At 38.3% G+C, this 19,982-nt stretch overlaps 1 long non-coding RNA gene across 1 annotated transcript; it reads right to left on the reverse strand.

The window, feature by feature from the left end:
- Positions 1–11,490: 11,490 nt before the first annotated feature.
- LOC138149838 (uncharacterized) lies at positions 11,491–12,687 on the reverse strand. The gene is made up of 2 exons (XR_011165430.1): positions 12,491–12,687; positions 11,491–12,348 (listed from the first exon to the last, which is right to left on the reverse strand). It is a non-coding gene; the product is annotated as an uncharacterized lncRNA (long non-coding RNA).
- Between the last annotated feature and the right edge of the window lie 7,295 nt (positions 12,688–19,982).

Raw genomic sequence — 19,982 nt, forward strand, 5'->3', positions numbered from 1 at the left:
CAGAGAGAGACAGAGAGACAGAGAGAGAGAGAAAGAGAGAGACAGAGACAGAGACAGAGATGGGGAGAGACAGAGAAAGACACACACACACAAACACACACACACATACATACAGAGACTCCCAAATCTCAGCCAAAGGGAATTCTCTGAAGTCTCTAGTGTAGCAGGCTTAGGGATAGGGACATGATAGAACTTGCTAGCTCCTCTATATGTTCATATCTGTTTCTTTCCAAAGTCTATCTCCCCTCATGGTCCTGAAGAGAAACTGGAATCACCAATATCTTGTCTGTGGACACTGGAGGCTAGAAAAAGCTGAAAGACTGAAGAGAACAATTCTCTCTTTTCTCCTCTATCTAGCCCATCTCAGTGTTGGGCACTGATCTCCACCAGTGAGAAGAGTGTCCCAAACCATTGGGCATTGGCACATTAATAGTAGTAAGAATAATGACATAGGTAGCATTTATATAGTGCATTAAGTTTGCAAAATACTTTGAAAATATTTTTTTTCATTTGATTCACACAGCAGCATTAGGAAGTAGGTGCGATTATTACCCCCATTTTACAAATGAGGAATGTGAAGCATACAGAAGTTAAGTGACTTCCCCAGAGTCACACAGCTAGCAAGCACGCGAAGCTGGATTTGAACTACTTTTTCTCTGGGTCCAGCACTCTATTCACTGCACCACTTAGCTGCTTCATGAGCCAGTCATTTCGTGACAATGAAAGACAACAGATGTCCAGCCTGAGTGGTAAACTGGTATTTCAAGTTGCTAAAAAGAATGAGAAAAAGAACATGAGTGGACTACAGAGTTCCTATATGAGGTTTATGGTGAATATAAAACATCTTGTTCTTAAGAGAACTCTCCACCGGTGTAGATTGTAACCCTTCTAGTTTAACACAAAACTAGAAGAAATCCTAGAGAGTGGTCCCAGAATGAGTCTTTGCGGTGCCCTCTCTCCATTAGAAGCAGACTATCACAGAGATCCTACCTGAACCAAGACCATGTAAAAAATTCCATGCTGTCCAAATGTGCAGGCTTCTCTTAGTTCATTCGAAATGCCCTCCTCCAGGTCCTCCGATACTACCTACCTACATAAAGAGGAACCCTGTGGTTTACAGCTGACTCCTTCAAGAGCTACCATGCAGGTTTTCCAGAAAATGCTCCCCCCTTCTCCACTTTCTTGGTGCCTGTGATAGGTAAGCTCACCACATCTGCTTTTGCTTTTGTTCATACTGCTCCTCCAACTTTCTCATTGAGCTGAACTCAATAAAAACCTGAAATCAGAAAAAAGAAAAAAAATTAAAGAGTTGTACCTGTTGTATGCTTCTGTGGCTGGAAATAAGTTCCAGGTTGAAGACACCCTTCATGTAAGTAATTCCTAGGGGAGTTGTTTGAGAGACAGGAAGTTCAGTGACTTGCCCAGAATCACTTTGACACTATGTATCTGAGATACTTTCCTCCCCAAGAAGTCACAATATTACTGAGAAAAACAATGCTAATTACAAATCAGGTTGCATTTAATTTCCTCTGAAACACTAAAAAAGAAAGATCCTTGTTTCTAGATTGATGCATCATTAATTCGACAATACCATTTATAATCTTACTTTGGTACTTTGGGGCTTGGACAGCCTTTGACCTCCACACACTTACTTTGGAAGATGAATCCTATATTCTTAACTTCCACACCTGTTTCACTGATCCCTTTCTCTTTTATTTCTTCTTGTACATTTGGAGTTTGTATATTCTCCTGAAAGTTTGAAATTGCTCCACCTTGAACACTGAACCCTCAGCAGCAGCTTCTTTTACCTACAACATTGCTTCCCCTAAGGTTCTGTGTATGTTTGAAGCTGAGCTCTTGTAGACATCTGGCCTGGTGATGAGAAAGAAGATTTTCTTAGATTTACAAATGATAACTCTGGTAATCCCTTTTACCTATGCATGTCCCAGTTTGTCCTTAAGTCTTTCATGCTTTCTTTTTACTCCAACTCGGTTTTGCTTTCCTGACTATTTCTTCATTGATCTCAGCTGCTATTGCTGCTGCCAGCTGGGACTTGGATGCAGTTGCCTTAGATAGAGTCATGTTTCTCATGGCGCTGATTTATCATGGGCAGATTCTGTTCCAGGCTTCATCTCAACCTTGGACTGTGGAAAGACTTACTCTGTGACTACACAGTTTCACCAAATATTTTGTGAAAGGAATCCATATGTAAGATACAGAAATACGTGAGTAGTGGGCATGACACACCCCTCTGAACTTGAAATCATGTCTTCTTTATAGTATGAATTTTTAGTTATAGTGCTATATCAAATCAAATATTAAATGATATAATATATATATATTTTTAAGCAATCGGGGTTAAGTAACTTGGTCAAGGTTACACAGACAGTTATTTCTGGGTGTGGTGCTGAGTATCTGAGCCCGGGATTCGATCTCCAGGTCATCCCGACACTGGAGCCGGTGCTCTTACTCGCTGTGCTACCTGGCCGCCCCCAAATGATATAATATTTTAAAGTGTCTAGCACAGTGCTGGAACATTGTAGGTGATTAAGCAATGCTTGTTCCCTTTCCCTTATTCAATATATAGTGATATTATGGTTTACTCATTTGTTAATAACCATATTAATAGTAATTTTCGTTTACTTACAGAGGCATACTAATAAATTTAAACATGCATAATAATTTATCTACCAAAATTTTACCTGACCATCAAATATACATTGGTTATATAAAGAATGAATGACATAGTGTCCATGAATACAGGTCTTAGAGTCAGAAGGAAGTGAGTTCCAGTTCTTCCTTGGTCACATACTAGATTTATTACTATGGTGTTGCAGCAAGCACCCCAAGCATCCTCAGGGTGGGCTGCCACCACAGGTTCTTGGATCTGCTTTGATAAAGGAAAGCAACTCAAAATGGGTTAACAAGCTTACTTTAATCAGTCAAATATGTATCATTTACCTAGTTCAGGGGAAAAAGATCAGCACCTCGAACTTCAGATTATACAGACAGAATTATCAAGACAGAAACAGATCAAGTAGACAGATTTCCAAACTGTCCAACCATTACATCCATACCAAATCAACATCTGGGCCTTTCAAAGCCGGGGGGAGGGGGGGCTCTCAACAATGGCTTCCCAGAGTTTCATCTGATCAAATCACAGAACACTTCTCAAAGTGAGCCCCAAAACAAAGCTACACATCAGGGTTTATATAGCCTTCTCCTGGCTCAGAGAATGTAACAACCTTATTGACTCACTGGCCAATCAAAAAGTATCTACTGAAAAACAAGCCTCCCATCCCAGGCTCCAGGTGCGCTTTAGCCTAGGGGGCAGGGAAGATCTTAAAAATTTACATTCCCATTACACATGGATAAGTCATTTAACTATTTCTGTCACTTAACTCTATTTAAAAAAAAATATTTAAACTAAAAAAAAAAAAAACCAAAACCTTAACAATGTGTCTTCAATAAACAAAGTAGAACATAAAAGAGAATTAATTATATGTGAAATTATGAATCTCGGGGCGGCCAGGTAGCACAGTGAGTAAGAACACCGGCTCCAGTGTCGGGATGACTTGGAGATCAAATCCTGGGCTCAGATACTCAGCACCACACCCAGAAATAACTGGCCATGTAACTTTGAGCAAGTTACTTAATCCTGATTGCTTAAAAAAAATTTAAAAAGAAAAAAGAAAAAAAAAGAAATTATGAATCTCTATTCCATATTACTTGCTAAAAAACTTACATAATAAATACAAAGCTGTTCTTGTCTGTGCTTCCCTCTAAAATTCCTTCTTTCTCTTCATCATTTCTAAGTACATTTAAATGGCTCTCCTCTTTTTCCTTTCTCTTTTTTTTTCCTATTACTGTGCCTTTCACCCCTCCCGATCCAACTCACCAGTGATAAACAGGATAAAAAAAAACACCTGGCAATAAATAAGCTTTATCAATAAAAATAAGTCTGTACAATGGAAAAATCATTTTTTTTGGTAGAAAAATGTCTTTTTTCTTGAATTCCTTACTTATTGGCATGGACTAGGTAATATGCTTTATAATCCTCTGGAGACAAGGCTGATTTTTACTTTGTTCAAAGTTTTTAAAGTCTTCTGAAATTGTTTTTCTAGTGGCTCTTTTCATTTCACTCTGTGTAAGTTTATACTTCCCAGGATTCTCTGGAATGGTCTCTTTTGTCATTTCTTATGGTACAATAATATTCATGATACTTATATACTACATTTCATTCAGATATTGCCTGATTAAGTAACCCCTTAGTTTCTAGGTATTTTTAATATTAATTTTAATCCTCAACCTCTCTTTATGATAAGAAAGTTTATTTTGCTTGTGACTATTCCTTTCTCTGTACTATGCTTCCTTTAATGCTCCCCATTCCTATTACTTCCTGATTCCCTGCTGTTTGATGTATTTTTACACCAAGCTTTGTTTATATATTCAATCCCCTCCCTTTCCTATATGTTTGTATGCTCTTCTGATCACACGCCTCAATTATGAGAAATATTACTTTCCACCACTTTCCTCCTTTCTACATATGTATTGTTTTCATCATTTCTTTTCTTCCCCATTCAGAGCAGAACCAATCAATTCCCAGTCTTCAAGTCTTCTGTTTTCCTTATTTTATTCTTTTAATACTCTTTGAAGACATTAAATTTCTGGATGGAAACTTGTTTCTTCTTTTCTATTAGAAAGTTAATCCTTCACCATTACAAAGCCAACTATAATTACTCCAATAAATTTACCTTTTTGTTTCTCTTGGGTCTTGTGTTTGCATTTCAAAATTCCTATTTAGCTCTGTTCTTTTCATCAGGAATGATGGAAAGTCTTCTATTCCATTAAAGAGGTATTTTCCCCCCTTATAGGATTATATTCAGCTTTTCAGGATGGATTATTCTTGATTATAAGATTATGTGTCTGCTGGATAGGTGGTGAAGTGAATAGAGAACCTGCTCTGGAGTCAGGAAGACCTGAGTTCAAATCCAACCTCAGACACTTAACACTTACTAGCCATGTGACCTTGGGCAAGTCACTTAACCCCAATGCCCTGCCCTCCAACAAAGCAAAAAGAAAAGAAAGGTTTTAGGCGGCTAGGTGGCACAGTGAATAGAGCACCGGCCCTGGAGTCAGAGTCAGGAGGACCTGAGTTTAAATTCGGCCTCAAACACTTAACACAAAAACTAGCCATGTGATCTTGGGCAAGTCACTTAACCCCAATTGCCCTTCAAAAAGCAAAACAAACAAACAAAAGATTATGTGTCTGCTTTTTGGAAAATCTTGTATTCCAAGATTTTATCTCATTTATAATAGAAGCTTCAAGATCTTGTGTGATTATAATTGTAGTTGCTTGGCATTTGGACTGACTGACAGGGTACAGGGTCTGGAAACCCCAGTTACAGGTCCTGGAAAACCCCGCCTTGGACTTTCCTTGAATCTTTTCACTAGATCTGGCGTTCAACTGAGGCACCTCACCCTGGTCCTGCTCTAGATGCAACACCCTTAATCCCATCTAGACTTCATTCTCCTTTGGCCACTTGGTCCAGGTCCCTGACATTCCTGGCCCTTCTCTGTTACCTCACAGTCACCTGAGTCTACTAGCCACTCCCATTAAGATCCTCCCTAGGACTCTTCCTCTAGTCACCCCAGACTATTTGGCCACTGCTAGATCCCTCCCTCACTCAGTCTTTCTTTATATAAGATCGTTCAATGAGGATGAACATGGAATCAAGGTCAGCTACCACACTGATGGCAAATTCTTCAACTTGAAAAGGCTACAAGCCAAGACCAAAGTGGAGGGAGTGTTGGTGCATGATTTTCTATTCGCAGATGCCTGTCACTCAAAGTCAGCCTCTGAAATTGAGATGCAACAAAGTATGCATCAATTCTCTGCTTCTTGTGACAATTTTTCCCTAACAATTAACACCAAGAAACTCTAGGGGCTCCATCAGCCACCACCACACCGTCTATATACATGAAAACATCAGTTACAACAAATGGAGAGATTTTGAATGCTGTGGATATGTTCACTTACCTTGGTAGCTTACTTTCCAGAGATGTATACATTGATAATGAGATTGACACAGGCATTTCCAGAGTTAGCTCAGTGTTTGGGAGGCTCTGAAGGAAAGTATGGGAAAGAAGAGGTATTATGACTGACTAGCTAACTGAAGGTCTACAGAGCCATTGTGCTGACTTCACTGTTGTATGCCTGTGAAATCTGGACAGTCTACCAGTGCCATGCCGGGAAACTGAATAACTTCCTCTTGAATTGTCTTAGGAAGATTCTGAAGATCTCCTGGCAGGATAAGATACCAGACACTGAGGTCTTTACTCGAACTAAACTGCCAAACATTCAAACTCTGCTTCAGAGAGCATGACTCTGATGGACTGGCCACGTTGTTCAAATGCAAAATGCATGCTTACCAAAAAGACAATTTTATGGAGAACTCATATACAGGGTATGCGTTTACATGGCGGTCAGAAGAAGTGATACAAGGACACTCTCAAGATCTCTCTTAATAACTTTGGAGTGTGACATGAGAGACACTGGCACAGGACTGCTCAGTGAGGTATGCCCTCATCAGAGAAGGTGCTGTGCTCTATGAGCAAAGCAGAATTGAAACTACTCAAAGGAAACTCAGGATGTACAAAGGTAGAGTATCCACTCCAAATGTTCACATAGACCATTTGTATCTGATCTGTGGTAGAACATAATCTCATATTGGGCTGTTCAGTCACAGTCAGTCACATTGAAATTTGACTCTAGCATAGTGATTTGGGTCCTCTTCAAGAACAAAGGACAACAACCAATTCTATGAGATCCATCTTGTTTCCAGGAAAGTGCTCAGATCTAATCTGGCCCACATTACAAATGTTCAGACTCCTTAAGAGCCTGTCCAATATGGTGGATTTTTAATAAACTTTGTTTTTCTCTGACTGAAAGAAAACTTGAGTCGAATTCATTCAGGCTGGACCCACACGGCCCATTTTGGGGTCCCAGGACCCGCAAACCTCAACACTCGCACTATCCAGATTATTATTCCTCAGGATTACATTATATTACCAGTGAAAAGCATAGCCTCTGAAGTTACTGCCAAGAAATTTGGAAATTTATTTCAGAATTCCAAGAAGCCAAAAGTTTCTGGGTAATGTATGAATCATAGGGAATAAATCCCATAATTTTTAGGGCTTCCATCTGTCTCCTTTTGATGGTGTAATAAGGTAAACACGTAATCTTCATGACCTTAGCCTAAAGTGACCCCTTTTGATAGTGGAACAAAGTATCTATCACATCAACAACTGGGAAGGAAGGAGTAAAGTCTGTGCTTCCTGTGAAAGCTTTTAAAACCTATGACTTTTTTTTCTTCGTTTTTTTCTGTCTGATCCTGAAAAATATCTGACAATGCTTGCAGGCACCTGCTGTTCTTTATACATGCCCCAAGAAGATCTTGACAGGATTGCTTGTATAGTTGTCTTCATATCAAAACGTCATCACAGAACCATAGAAGGTGGGGGTGCTGACCAAGTGGCAGAACCAAGTGGACAACCGAGTGCTTTCTATGGCTAGCAAACACACCTCCTACTGTCTCCTGCTTCTGATTCAAATCATCCACCTGGTGAGGCACAAACCCTTTTTGCCCTTTACTACTCCCCAGTTTCTCCTCAGTTGCTGTTTTCCACTGCTCTGCCCTTTCACTGTAACTCCTGGAAGCTCCCTCTCTTTTATCTCTAAAACCCTTTACTTGATTCTAGTTGACCTCCTCTTCCATTCTTTCCATCTTCTTTCATTTGCACAAACTAGGCTCTATCTGGAAGAGATTCTCCAGTGCTGATTATTCCTTCCCTCCTGTCCCCTGTTCCAGTGGACAAGGGATCAGTACAGTTTGGGCCCTGATTGACTCAGAGTGAATGTAAATAGGAATTGTTTTGACTAAAAACCTCCAGGGTCTCCTTCTAGTTTGATTTTTTTTTCTGGACTAGGTTAAGGAGACTAATCTTTGCCTCAGTTTTTTTTAAATCTGGCCTTAATCACTGAGCAGCAATTGCCTTAGTCAAACTGAGACCTGCTAAAGACATTAACTTTAAAAGACCAAGGTCTTCTACCTCATCTGGGAACATCTCCAATAGTCCTGATCTATATATCTGGCCACTGGATCCAGATGACTCTGGAGGAGAAAGTGAGACTGGTAACTTTGCACAGCCTTCCCTTACTGTAATCCAATTCACTTGCACCTTCATGATGTCATAGTTCTTTTCCAGAACAAAGTAAAAACAACAACAGCTTGTTCTATGATTCAACTTCCAAAACTTCTGTCTAATTCCATCATCAACCAAACTCTCCTCCTTTGAGGTTCACTTCATCTATGTGTAGCAAAGAATTTTGTGTCATTTAAGTGAGTTTTCCTCATATCTGAAGCAATTCAGTACTTGGCTCAGTCATCCCTTCCCTTCTATACCTACTCTCACCCTTGGGGACTTTCATGCTAATATTGCTTTCTATTCTCAGGGTCCCTGAATCGTTAAACTCCTCAATTCTCAAAGTTTCATTCCACTTCAGTCACAGCGGAAGTCAGGCCCCAAATCTTATCATCACACAACATTTTTCCACCCCGTGTGAATTTTGAAATTCCCGTCTCTAATTATACTAATATTAGCTCATATTTACATAGCACTTACTATGAGCCACACACAGTGCTAAGCACTTGACAATTACTTGTTTATTTGATCCTAAAAACAACTCTGGGAGGTAGGTGTTATTATTATCCCCATTTCCACATGAGGAAACTGAGGCATAAAGATGTTAAGTGATTTGCCTAGGGTCACATAACTGCTAAGTGTCTGAGACTGGATTATAAACTCAGATCTTCCTGACCTCAGGCCCAGTCCTCTGTCCACTTTCCACCACCTACCTGCCTCTTATTTTCCATCCTTCTAGCTTCCCTTCTTTCTTATAACTTCTAGACCTCTTCCTACTCCTCAGTTTGACCTAAATTCCCTCATGATTTCATTTATTCACATTTGGAAGGGAACAGATATATTATCTGATCCAAGTTCCTAATTTTACATATTAAAAAATTAATGATTTGCCTAAGGTGACCAAAGGACCAAGTGGGAGTCATGAGATCTGAGACAAAGTTCTCTGATTCCAGTGTAGGGTTCTTTCATTTCACTCTCTCAAAACAGTCCTTTTCTTCTAGTCTTTATGTTTTATTCTGACCTCACCTTCTGTAATGCCAAGCAAAGGCAACTTCCCAAGGTTCAAAATACCAGCATAGCTGCTCTCCATTTTATTCAGTGTCAAATTAAGAACAGAGAGAATCAACATATAGCATAATTCAAAATACAGCATTTACCAAGTGTGATTTAATCAAGTACTACCCCACCCCTGGACATTACATTCATTTAATCAATCACAAAGTCCCTCTTCTAAATACTACTCCACCCCTAGGCTGTACATTCATTTGTTTAATCACAGAGCACAAAATGATCAAAAGTTTCCCACCCTTGGATAACAATTGAATGTACCCCAGAGTTACAACAAGCTTAAGCACAGCATTTAATACCCAAAGAGAGGTCTTTTCTTCATCTTGACAGGAGGCAAGTTCTCAGCAATCTTTGTTCCTGGGGAGACAAAGCTTAGCAAGGCCACAAGATACATTGCCAGTGTCTTCATTAATTCATTCTCTGTCTGCAGAACAGTCCTAGGACCCCTGAAAACATTAGCAAAACCATCTTCTAGGATTTCTGGAAACATACAATAAGAAAATCCTTCTTCAGGGCTTCTGAACCAACAGCAAGGTTCCCAAGCCTCTGCAACAACAGGACTGTCCTTCACCAGTGGACAAATCTGGCAAAACAACATCAAAACAGACAGACAAAGTAACAGTAAAACAACCATGTCTCCTCAGTCCTTGGCAGCTCTGGGTGGCAGGTCTCAAAAGTCCCAGGCAATTCAAAGTGGCCCTCAGCAATCCTCTCCATCTCTCTCTGGCTCCAAGGTGCTGCTTCCAAAAAGTTCTTCTGCCTCTCTCTTTTCTTGTGTCTCTCTAAATTTACGTCATCAGCTCTCCCCAGTTCAGCACTCTCTTTTCATGTCAACAAGTCCATCCCACAAGTGGGATTCATAAGCTCTGGGTTTTAACACAATCAAACCAAAAACCAAGCCAATACAGGGGGATCTTTAAATTCCATTGTTATTACACCTTCTCTCTTAACAGTCTTGGCTTGGTGAACTTAACTAGTTCAATTATCTACTCTCCTCCATCTAAAACTCCCTTGTGTCCTAGTCTGTTCATCATGTTCGTGATGCCCAGACATTCCTCAAATCTGGAAAACCCCAAGCATCTGCCTTCTCTGCCTGTGACATTTAAAAAATTTGAGAGACATCATTTCTGGGCAATTAATCATTTTATTAATAAAAGAGATAATTGGCACTTTTGAATGTCAAAATTCTTCATAGGCCTGGGCTCACAGTTTCTATAGCCTTGGAAGAATTGGTGTTCATAAGGATGGCATTCAGTTCTGATTTGTTAACAATGAGAGGTGGACTTTAGAAAGATAAGTGAGCTCAGTCCAAAGAGAGATGGGCTAACTCCAATGAAGCTGGGAGAGTAACATCATGTTACTTTGGGACAAAGAGACTATCTCTACACCCAGAGGACCCCACCCCAACCTTGTGAAATCTAAACAAAGGATCTACCTCCACCCAAACTTGCACAAGGGACAGGAATTCACTTTAATTTATATTGCTTGCAAGACCCTGTGGGAGTCTGACCATGATTGAGGAGAAATTTAGTTAAACCTTCAGAGACTGAGTTTTGAAAGAAGGACTTCAGAAAAAGGGGAACTCTGGATCTCCCCAAATCACTGGTTATTAAAAATCTTCTCCTTCACTGCTCTACTCTTATGTTGATTAACACCACCAGAGGAAATTTCATGGCCGTACCTCACTAGGTCCAAATTCATGTTAATTGATTTCAATTGGAACTTTGCTGCCCAGCAATGAAATTATTCTTCCTTAATTGGTCTTCTATCTCATGCTCCACAAACCTCTCTCCTTTAGCCAAATGTCACCAAAATCAACCAACTAGCATTTATTTTCAATGACTAATCACTGAGGAAACAAATAAAATAAATTTAAAAATACACACCCACAGAGAATTTATCTTCTAATAAATATACACCCTCAGCAAATTACATATTCAATGATCCAATTGAACTGAATTACTCATTGTTCATGAATTCAGTAGTCCACCTGCTACCTCTTTGCAGTCTTTTTTTTTTTTTTTACTTTTTGGAGCGGGGAGGGCAGGGCAATTGGGGGTAAGTGACATGCCCAAGGTCACATGGCTAGTAAGTGTTAAGTGTCTGAGTTTGGATTTGAACTCAGGTCCTCCTGACTCCAGGGCGGGTGCTCTATTCACTGTGCCACCTAGCTGTCCCTTGCTGTAACACCAAGTAAAAGCAACTTCCACGTTCAGATTAAGAGTATAGCAAACGCCATTTATTCAGTGACAGATTAAAGCAAAACATTCACAGAAAATCAAAATCAAAATACAGGGTAACTCAGTCATTCAGTAAGTCTCCAATTCAGTCACAAAGTACTAAGGTCCAAGTAGCCACCCCTGGGCAGTACATTCATTTAGTCAATCACAAAGCCTTCTCTCTATTCAACTGGAGATTAGTTTCCAATCATAAACATACATTAATTTGGTCAGTCACAAAGTATAAAAGTCAAAAGTTTTCCACCCCTGGATCACAACTGAATTACAATACCATCCATCACCACCAATCACCCTCCCAAAGGGGAAGTGGAGAGCATAAAGGCCATCTACCCCTCAGCCACATCAAGGTTACAATATCATCACAGCATTCAATACCCAAGGAGAGGTCTTTTCTTCATCTTGACTTGAGGCAAGTTCTCAGCAATCTCTGTTCCTGGGAAGGCAAAGCTTAACAAAGCCACAATATACATTGTCTGGCATCATCAGTTCATTGTCTGCCTGAAGAACAGTCTCAGGACCCCTGAAAACATCAGCAAGACCCTCTTCCAGGATTTCTGTAAACTTACAACAAGAAAAGCTTCCTTCAGGGCTTCTGAACCAACAGCAAGGTCCCAGGATGTCTACAACAACAGCACTGTCCTTCCCCAGCAGAGGAATCTGGCAAAGTAACATCAAAACAGACAGAAAAAATATTGGCACCACAGTCATGCCTCCTCAGTTCTCAGCAGCTCTGGGTGACCCTTCTCAAAAATCCTGGGCAGCTTCAACTGGCTCTCAGCAGTCCAGGTGGCTTTGGCTGGCAGTTCTCTCTCTCTCTCTCTCTCTCTCTCTCTCTCTCTCTCTCTCTCTCTCTCTCTCTCTCTCTCTCTCTCTCTCTCTCTCTCTCTCTCTCTCTCTCTCTCTCTCTCTCTGTCTCTCTGTCTCTGTCTCTCTCTCTCTCTCTCTCTCTCTCTGTCTCTCTCTCTCTCTGCCTCCACGATGCTGCTCCTAAAAGTTCTTCTGGCCTCTCTCTCCTTGGGCCTCTATCCATGGAACCAGTTCCTCCTAGTTTAGCCCCCTCTCTTCATATCAACAAGTCCATCCCGCAAGTGGGATTCACAGGCTCTGTGTTTTAAAGCTATCCAAAAACCAAGCCAATACAAGGGGATCTTTAAATTCCATTATCATTACACATACCTACCTCTTTGCATTCTGCCAGGCCACTGCACATATTTAAGAATGCACAGTGTCCTTATCTCTATCTCTCTGAATCCTTATCTTCCCTGAAAGATCAGTTCAGTCTCTGTCTTTTCCAAGAAACTTTCCTGATCTTCCTTTCAGCTGTTAGCACTCATCACATTTCCTAATATACACTTATCTGTGCACATATCATAAAACTCTGCACTCCAAGCAAATGAAAGTTTCCTGATGGTAATTAATATCTTATTTGCTTTTCTTTACATTTCTAGCACTTAGTGAAGTACCTAACACAAAAATGTTTGAGAACTGGTTGCTGAATTGGCATGAGAAAGGTGTTTCTTTAAGATCTAATAGTGCCTACTTATACTTTCATTCAAGACTTCCAGTGCCAAGATGGGTGAGTGAGGAAGGAACCATCTGAAGCCCTCCAAAATTCCCCTCCAAATAACTAAAAAACCAGAATTGATCTAGGAACAGGGAAGCAGCTTACTAGCATGGCAAGAAAAATCTTTTTCACTGGGGTTGTGGAGGGGAACAAGGTCCAGAAGCAGCAGTAGCAACTGGCATCATAGCACGGGGCCTTCAGCAGGGCTCCAAGTCTCCACCAGACTGACTCTGCCCCCCTGCAACCCAGTGACTCCCTAGGCAGGTAAGCAGTCTTCCAGTGACCCCACCCTCAGCACAAGCCACCATTGGAGCTTGACCCCATTGCTGACCAGTAGTGAAGCACTGTCCCAGGTTGGCCAGATCTAGCTCCTGGGGCCTACCTGCAAAGAGGTTTCCATAGCAATACATTATCAAGGCCCCACCCCTCAGGCAATCAACAACAAAATTACTCCTTCAGGGCCAAGTTTCTCAGTGCAATCATGGGTGAAGCAAGGATGTCTATTATTGCTTCTATTGATTACTATTGTACTAGAAATGTTAACTATAGCAATAAGATAAGAAAAAAGAAATGAGAGGAATTAGAATAGGCAATGAGGAAACAAAACTATTAATCTTTGCACATGATATGACCTTATATTTAGAAAATCCTAGAGAATCAGCTAAAGACTACTTGAAATTATTAACAACTTTAACAAAGTTGCAGGATACAAAATAAACCCACATAAATCATTATTATTTCTATATATTACCCACAAAGTCCAGCAATAAGAGATTGAAAGAGAAATTCTATTTAAAATAACTGTAGACAATATAAAATATTTGGGAGTTTACCTACCAAGATAAACCCAGGAACTATATGAACACAACAATAAAACACTTATTAAATAAGTGTTTATTAATTAATTATTTTAAATATTTAATTAAATAAAAAATCAAATAAACATCTAGTATATGATAAACCCAAAGATCCAAGCTGTTGGAATAGAAGCTTATTATTTCACAAGAACTGCTGGGAAAACTGGAAAACAGGATGGCAGAAACTAGGTACAGATCAGCATCTCACATCTCATACCAACATAAGGTCAAAATAGATGCATGATTTACCCATAAAGAGTGTAACCATAAACAAACTAAGAGATCAGGGAACAGTTCATCTCTCAGATTTATGGACAAGAATCAAAGAAGATATAGAGAGCATTACAAAATGTAGGATAGATAATTTCAATTATATACATTTTAAAAGGTTTTATACAAATAAAACCAATGCAATCAACATTATAAGGAAAGTAGAAGACTGGGAAAAAAAATTACAACAATTATTTCTGATAAAGGCCTCATTTTTAAATATATAGAGAACTGAGTCAACTTTATAAAAATACAAGTCACTCTTTGATTGATAAATGGTCAAAGGATATGAACAGGTAGTTTTCAGACAAAGAAATCAAAGCTATGTAGAGTCATTTGAAAAATACTCTAAATCCAATACCAAAAGACTCATGATTGAAAATACTATCCACATCCAAAGAAATAACTACGGAATCTGAATGAAAATCAAAGCGTGATACTTTTTTTTCTATTTCTTTTCTTTGTCATGGCTTTTCCTTTTTGTTCTGAGTCTTCTTTCGCAATATGACTAATGTAGAAATATGTTTAATATGACTGTACATGTATCACCTATATCAGATTGCATGCCATCATGGGAAGAAGGGTGAAGAGGGAGGGGAAAAATTTAGAACTCAAAATCTTATAAAAGTGAATGTTGAAAGCTAAAACTAACTAAATTAATTAATTGAAAAAGTAAAAATGCTCTAAATCACTATTGATCAGAGAAATGCAAATTAAAACAACACTGAGGTACCACCTCACACCTATCAGAGTGGCTAATATGACAAAAAAGGAAAATGTTGAATGTTGGAGGGGATTTAGGAAAACTGGGACACTAATATATTTTTGGTGGAGTTGTGAACTGATCCAACCTTTCTGAAGAGCAATTTGGAACTATGGACAAAGTTTTATATATGTGTGTGTGTGTGTGTGTGTGTGTGTGTGTGTGTGTTTATCTGTGCATATTATTTGATCTAGCAAAATCCTAAAGACATCCAAAAAATGAAAAGGACCTATTTGCACAAAAAATTTATAGCATCTCTTTTTGTGGTGAATAAAAATCAGAATCAAAGAGATGCCCATCAATTGGGAAATGGTAAGACTAGCTGTAGTATATGATTTTGATGGAATAGTATCGTGCTATGAGAAATTACAAGCAGGATGATTTCAGAAAAAACTTGGAAAGACTCAAATGAACTTTAAGATAATAAAATGAACAGAATCAGGAGAACATTCTACACAGTAACAGCAACATTTTTTTGATAAAGAACTGTGACTGACTCAGCTATTCTCAGCAATACAATGATCCAAGACATTCCCAAAGGACTAATGATGAAGCCTATTATTATCAAAAGAACTGATGTTGATTGAATGCAAACTGAAGCATGTTATTTTTTACTTTCTTTTATCTTTAATTCTGGCTTTCTTATAAAAAATGACTAATACAGAAATGTTTTACATAATTGCACATATCTGATTGCTTGCCATCTCAGGGAGGGGAAAGGAAAGGAAGGGATAGAATTTGGAACTCAAAACTTTAAATAAAAATGTTAAAAAGTTGGGAAAAAACTATTTCATTCAACATTCTACTAGCATTGATCCTCGGTTATGTTTAACGAGGCTTGTGGTATTTAGGCTATGATATTCTCTTTCTACTACCACTATTAAATTCTTACTGTAGGTCTATTTATATTTTGAAAAAAAAAAAAAAACAGCTTTCAGACCTATCTATCTCAAATGCTTAGTGGCCTGTTTTTCTACTTCTACCAAAACACTTCTGCTCTTTTAATGAATGTAATGGAAAGCCTCAGCTCGGAAAGTGAGGGAAGGAGGAGAAGGTGGGAAGGGTATGCAAATGCTGGCAGTGCACAAAGAAGCATGGCAGGAACCTGCTTGAAATAGCGAGCCAGATAAGTCACTCATTCGTAAGGGTAATATAATCTTGAAGCAGGAGTTCCAAAATTTAAGGGGTCCAGTTCTTTGTGGATAAAAATTTACACATGATATGACCTTATCTATAATCAAATTTTAAATGCGCAACCACACCCCAATCCTCCACTACTTTAAAACTTAGTATTGTAAAGATTTTTTTTAATTTCCACCTCACTTTCGTTATTTTTCTTAATTGCCAACACTGCAAATCACAGTTATTGCTATTCATTCGAAAAATATCATTTTAACCTATATCCTGGGTTAAACAAATGACTAATATCATAACTTATTTATAATGTGTCCAGGGAATTTTATTTTACAAGCTTAGAAGCAAATTTACGAATGAACCACGAGAGAGCACAACTGTCTCATTACCTAGAATGATGAGTATTTGTAACCTATTATCTTTATAACATAAAATTTTTGCTCAGAACAATATTTATTGTGCCATTTAAAGTAATCCTTTACTGATCTCCATCTATCACTGTCACCATCAGCCACTCTCTGAATAGATTTGTATTATGAAAATTCCACTTGATCTTGTCCTTTTAATCATTCCTCATTAGACTAGCATAAATCTGAAAATGGAATGACGCCACCTGCCTGAGAATAATGATTATCAATTGTATTTGATGATAAACATGATTACAGAAAATTTCAGGTCACTCCGTAGTAGAAAAATAAATAGATATCGCACCAAGTGGGACCAATAAACAAATGAATTATATCCTCTGGAAGGTGATGCAATGAATCCATTTATTCAACCATGATCTCATAGGTGGGAGTACTTCTATCCCAGCTTCAGATTCTTTTATGTCATTTTATCCTATGTAATTCTTGCCAGTGTCTTTCCATAGTTCCTTCAGAAGGGAAACATTTCCAGTATTCTAGTGACCTTCCTTTGACTCTTAATATTTCAGGAGTGCAGTCATTAGGCTGTCCTTCTTTGACATATCTTTTGGAATATTCCCTCCTTTTTAAACATTCATTTTTCAGATGATGTCTTTTAAGTTATAATTTCCTCAACTTGTTGAATTTCCTCTCTTCCTTCAGAGTCTGACTCACATGACATCTCTCAACAAAAAAGCTCCTCCTGCAAAAAAAGAATCTTCCTCTTGAAAATATCTCATATTTTGGATTTTTTTACTATAATAACAGTTCATTTTAAAGCATACATATATACATTGGTGTGTATATGTATATATTTTTTCTTCCACCAATACACTGTTAAGACCTTGAAAACAGGGTCTATGTCTAATTTCACTTCATTTCATCCAGGAACAAGATCATATTCTCCTATTTAATTGAATCAATTACACATAGAATCCCGGATTGTGAAGTTGAGTTAACTGAAGGTCTTAAAGTTCAGTTTCCTTTGACAGTAAAAGAACCTATAAGTCATAAAATACATCCTGAATAAGATCATCTGGGGTAATCTGAAAAAACTCCAATAAGTGATAATTTTCAATGCATTGAGATATTTATACAACTATGTTGGTTAAAGACAATTTCCAAGATTTAAACTACATCTCCATTATTGTGGTTTAAAATCATTATTCACCTACCTGCCAAAACAAACCCAGGGACTATATGCACACAATTACAAAACACTTTTCACACAAATAAAGTCAGATCTAAATGATTGAAAAAAACATTAGTTGCTCATGCATAAACTGAGCTAATATAATAAAAATTACAATTCTACCTAAATTAATTTTCTTATTCAGTGCCATGCTAATTAGATTACCAAAAATTATTTTATAGAGCTAGAATAAATAATATAAAAATTAATATGGAAGAACAAAAGGTCCAGAATATCAAGGGAATTAATAAAAAGAAATGCTAGGGAAGGTGGCCTAGCCATACCACATCTTAAATTGTATTATAAAGCAGAAATCATCAAAACTGCTTGGTACTGGCTAAGAAACAAAGGGATAGATCAGTGTAATAGGTAAGTTACATTAGACACAATAATCAGTGATTACAGAACTCTACTATTTGATAAACCCAAAGACCTTAGCTTCTGTGAAAGAATTCATTATTTGACAAAAACTGCTGGGAAAACTAGAAAATAGTAAGGCAGAAACTGTGTATAGACCAACATCTGACAACATATACCAAAATAAAGTCCAAATAGGTACACTATTTAGGTATAAAGGCTGATACTATAAACAAATTAGGGAAGCAAGTAAAAGTTTATCTGTCACATTTATGAAGAATGGAGGAATTTATGACCAAACAAGAAATAGAAAACTTTATGAAATGCAAAAAGGATAATTTTGATTCCATTAAATTGAAAAGTTTTTTGCACAAACTAAGTCAATGCAACCAAGATTAGGAGGGAAGTAGAAAACTGGGAAAGAATTTTTACAATTAGTGTATCTGATAAAGGCCTCATTTCTAAAATATATAGACAACTGAGTCAAATTTGCAGTAATACAAGTCATTCCCCAAGTGGTAAATGGTCAAAGGATATGAACAAGCAGCTTTCAGAAGAAGAAATTAAAGATATCTATAAGCATATAAAAATGCCCTAAATCACTATTGATTAGAGAGATGCAAATCAAAACAACTCTGAGGTACCATATCACACCCATCAGATTGACTAACATGACAAAACAGGAAAATGATAAATGTTGGAGAGGATGTGGGTTAGTTGGAACACTGACTCGTTGGTGAAGTTGTGAGCTGATCCACTGATTCTGGAGAGAAATTTGGAACTATATCCAAAGGACTATTAAAATGTGCATACCCTTTGACCCAGCAATAATGCTTCTAGGGCTGTATCCCAAAGAGATCATAAAAATAGGAAAAGGACCTACATGTACAAAAATATTTATAGCAGCTCTTTTTATGGTGGCCAAGAACTGGAAATTGAGGGGATGCCCATCAATTGGAAGATGGTTGAACAAGCCATGGTATACTATTGTGCTCTAAGAAATGATGAACAGGTGGATTTCAGAAAATCCTCGAAAGACTTATATAAACTGATGCTGAGTGAAAGGAGCAGAACCAGGAGAACATTGTTCACAGAAACAGCCACAGTGTGTGATGACTGATTTTGATAGACTTAGCCCTTTACAGAAATGCAGGGACTTAAAACAATTCCAAAGGACTTATGATGACAAATGCCATCCACATCCAGAGAAAGAACTATGAAGTCAGAATGCAGAGTGAAGCAGACTATTTCATTTTGTTTTGTTTCATTTTGTCTTTCTCATCCCATTCATTATAATTCTTCTATGCAACAAGAATAATGTGAAAATGTGTTTAATAGGAATATATGTATAGAATCATAATATTGCATGCCATTTTGGGGAGGGCAGAGGGAAGGAGAAGAAAGTTTTTGTTTTTTTTTTTGTTTTTGATTTTTACTTTTTTTGAAGGGGGAAAGGCAGGGCAATTGGGGTTAAGTGACTTGCCCAAGGTCACATGGCTAGGTTTTTTTGTTTTTGTTTTTTACTTTTTTTGAAGGGGGGAAGGCAGGGCAATTGGGGTTAAGTGACTTGCCCAAGGTCACATGGCTAGTAAGTGTTAAGTGTCTGAGGCTGGATTTGAACTCAGGTCCTCCTGACTCCAGGGCCAGTGCTCTATTCACTGTGCTACCTAGCAATCCCAAGGGGAGAAAGTTTGAAACTTATAGAAGCAAATGTTAAAAATTAAAAATTAATAAATTAGGGAGCCAAGATGGTGGAGTAGAAGCACGACCTTCCCGCAGCTCTGGCTTCCACCCTCCCCAATCCATGTAAAAAGGGGACCATAAAAAAACTTTGGAGCTGCAGAACCTATAAAATGACCCAGAGAAGCTAACCTCCTGCTGAGGACAGCCTAGCAGGCCAGCAGGAATTGGCCAGCGCAGTGCTCTTG

This window comes from Petaurus breviceps, unplaced genomic scaffold (assembly GCF_028583685.1).
Source record: "Petaurus breviceps papuanus isolate PSGF00001 unplaced genomic scaffold, PetGlider_PUasm1.0 90849, whole genome shotgun sequence".
NCBI lineage: Eukaryota > Metazoa > Chordata > Mammalia > Diprotodontia > Petauridae > Petaurus > Petaurus breviceps.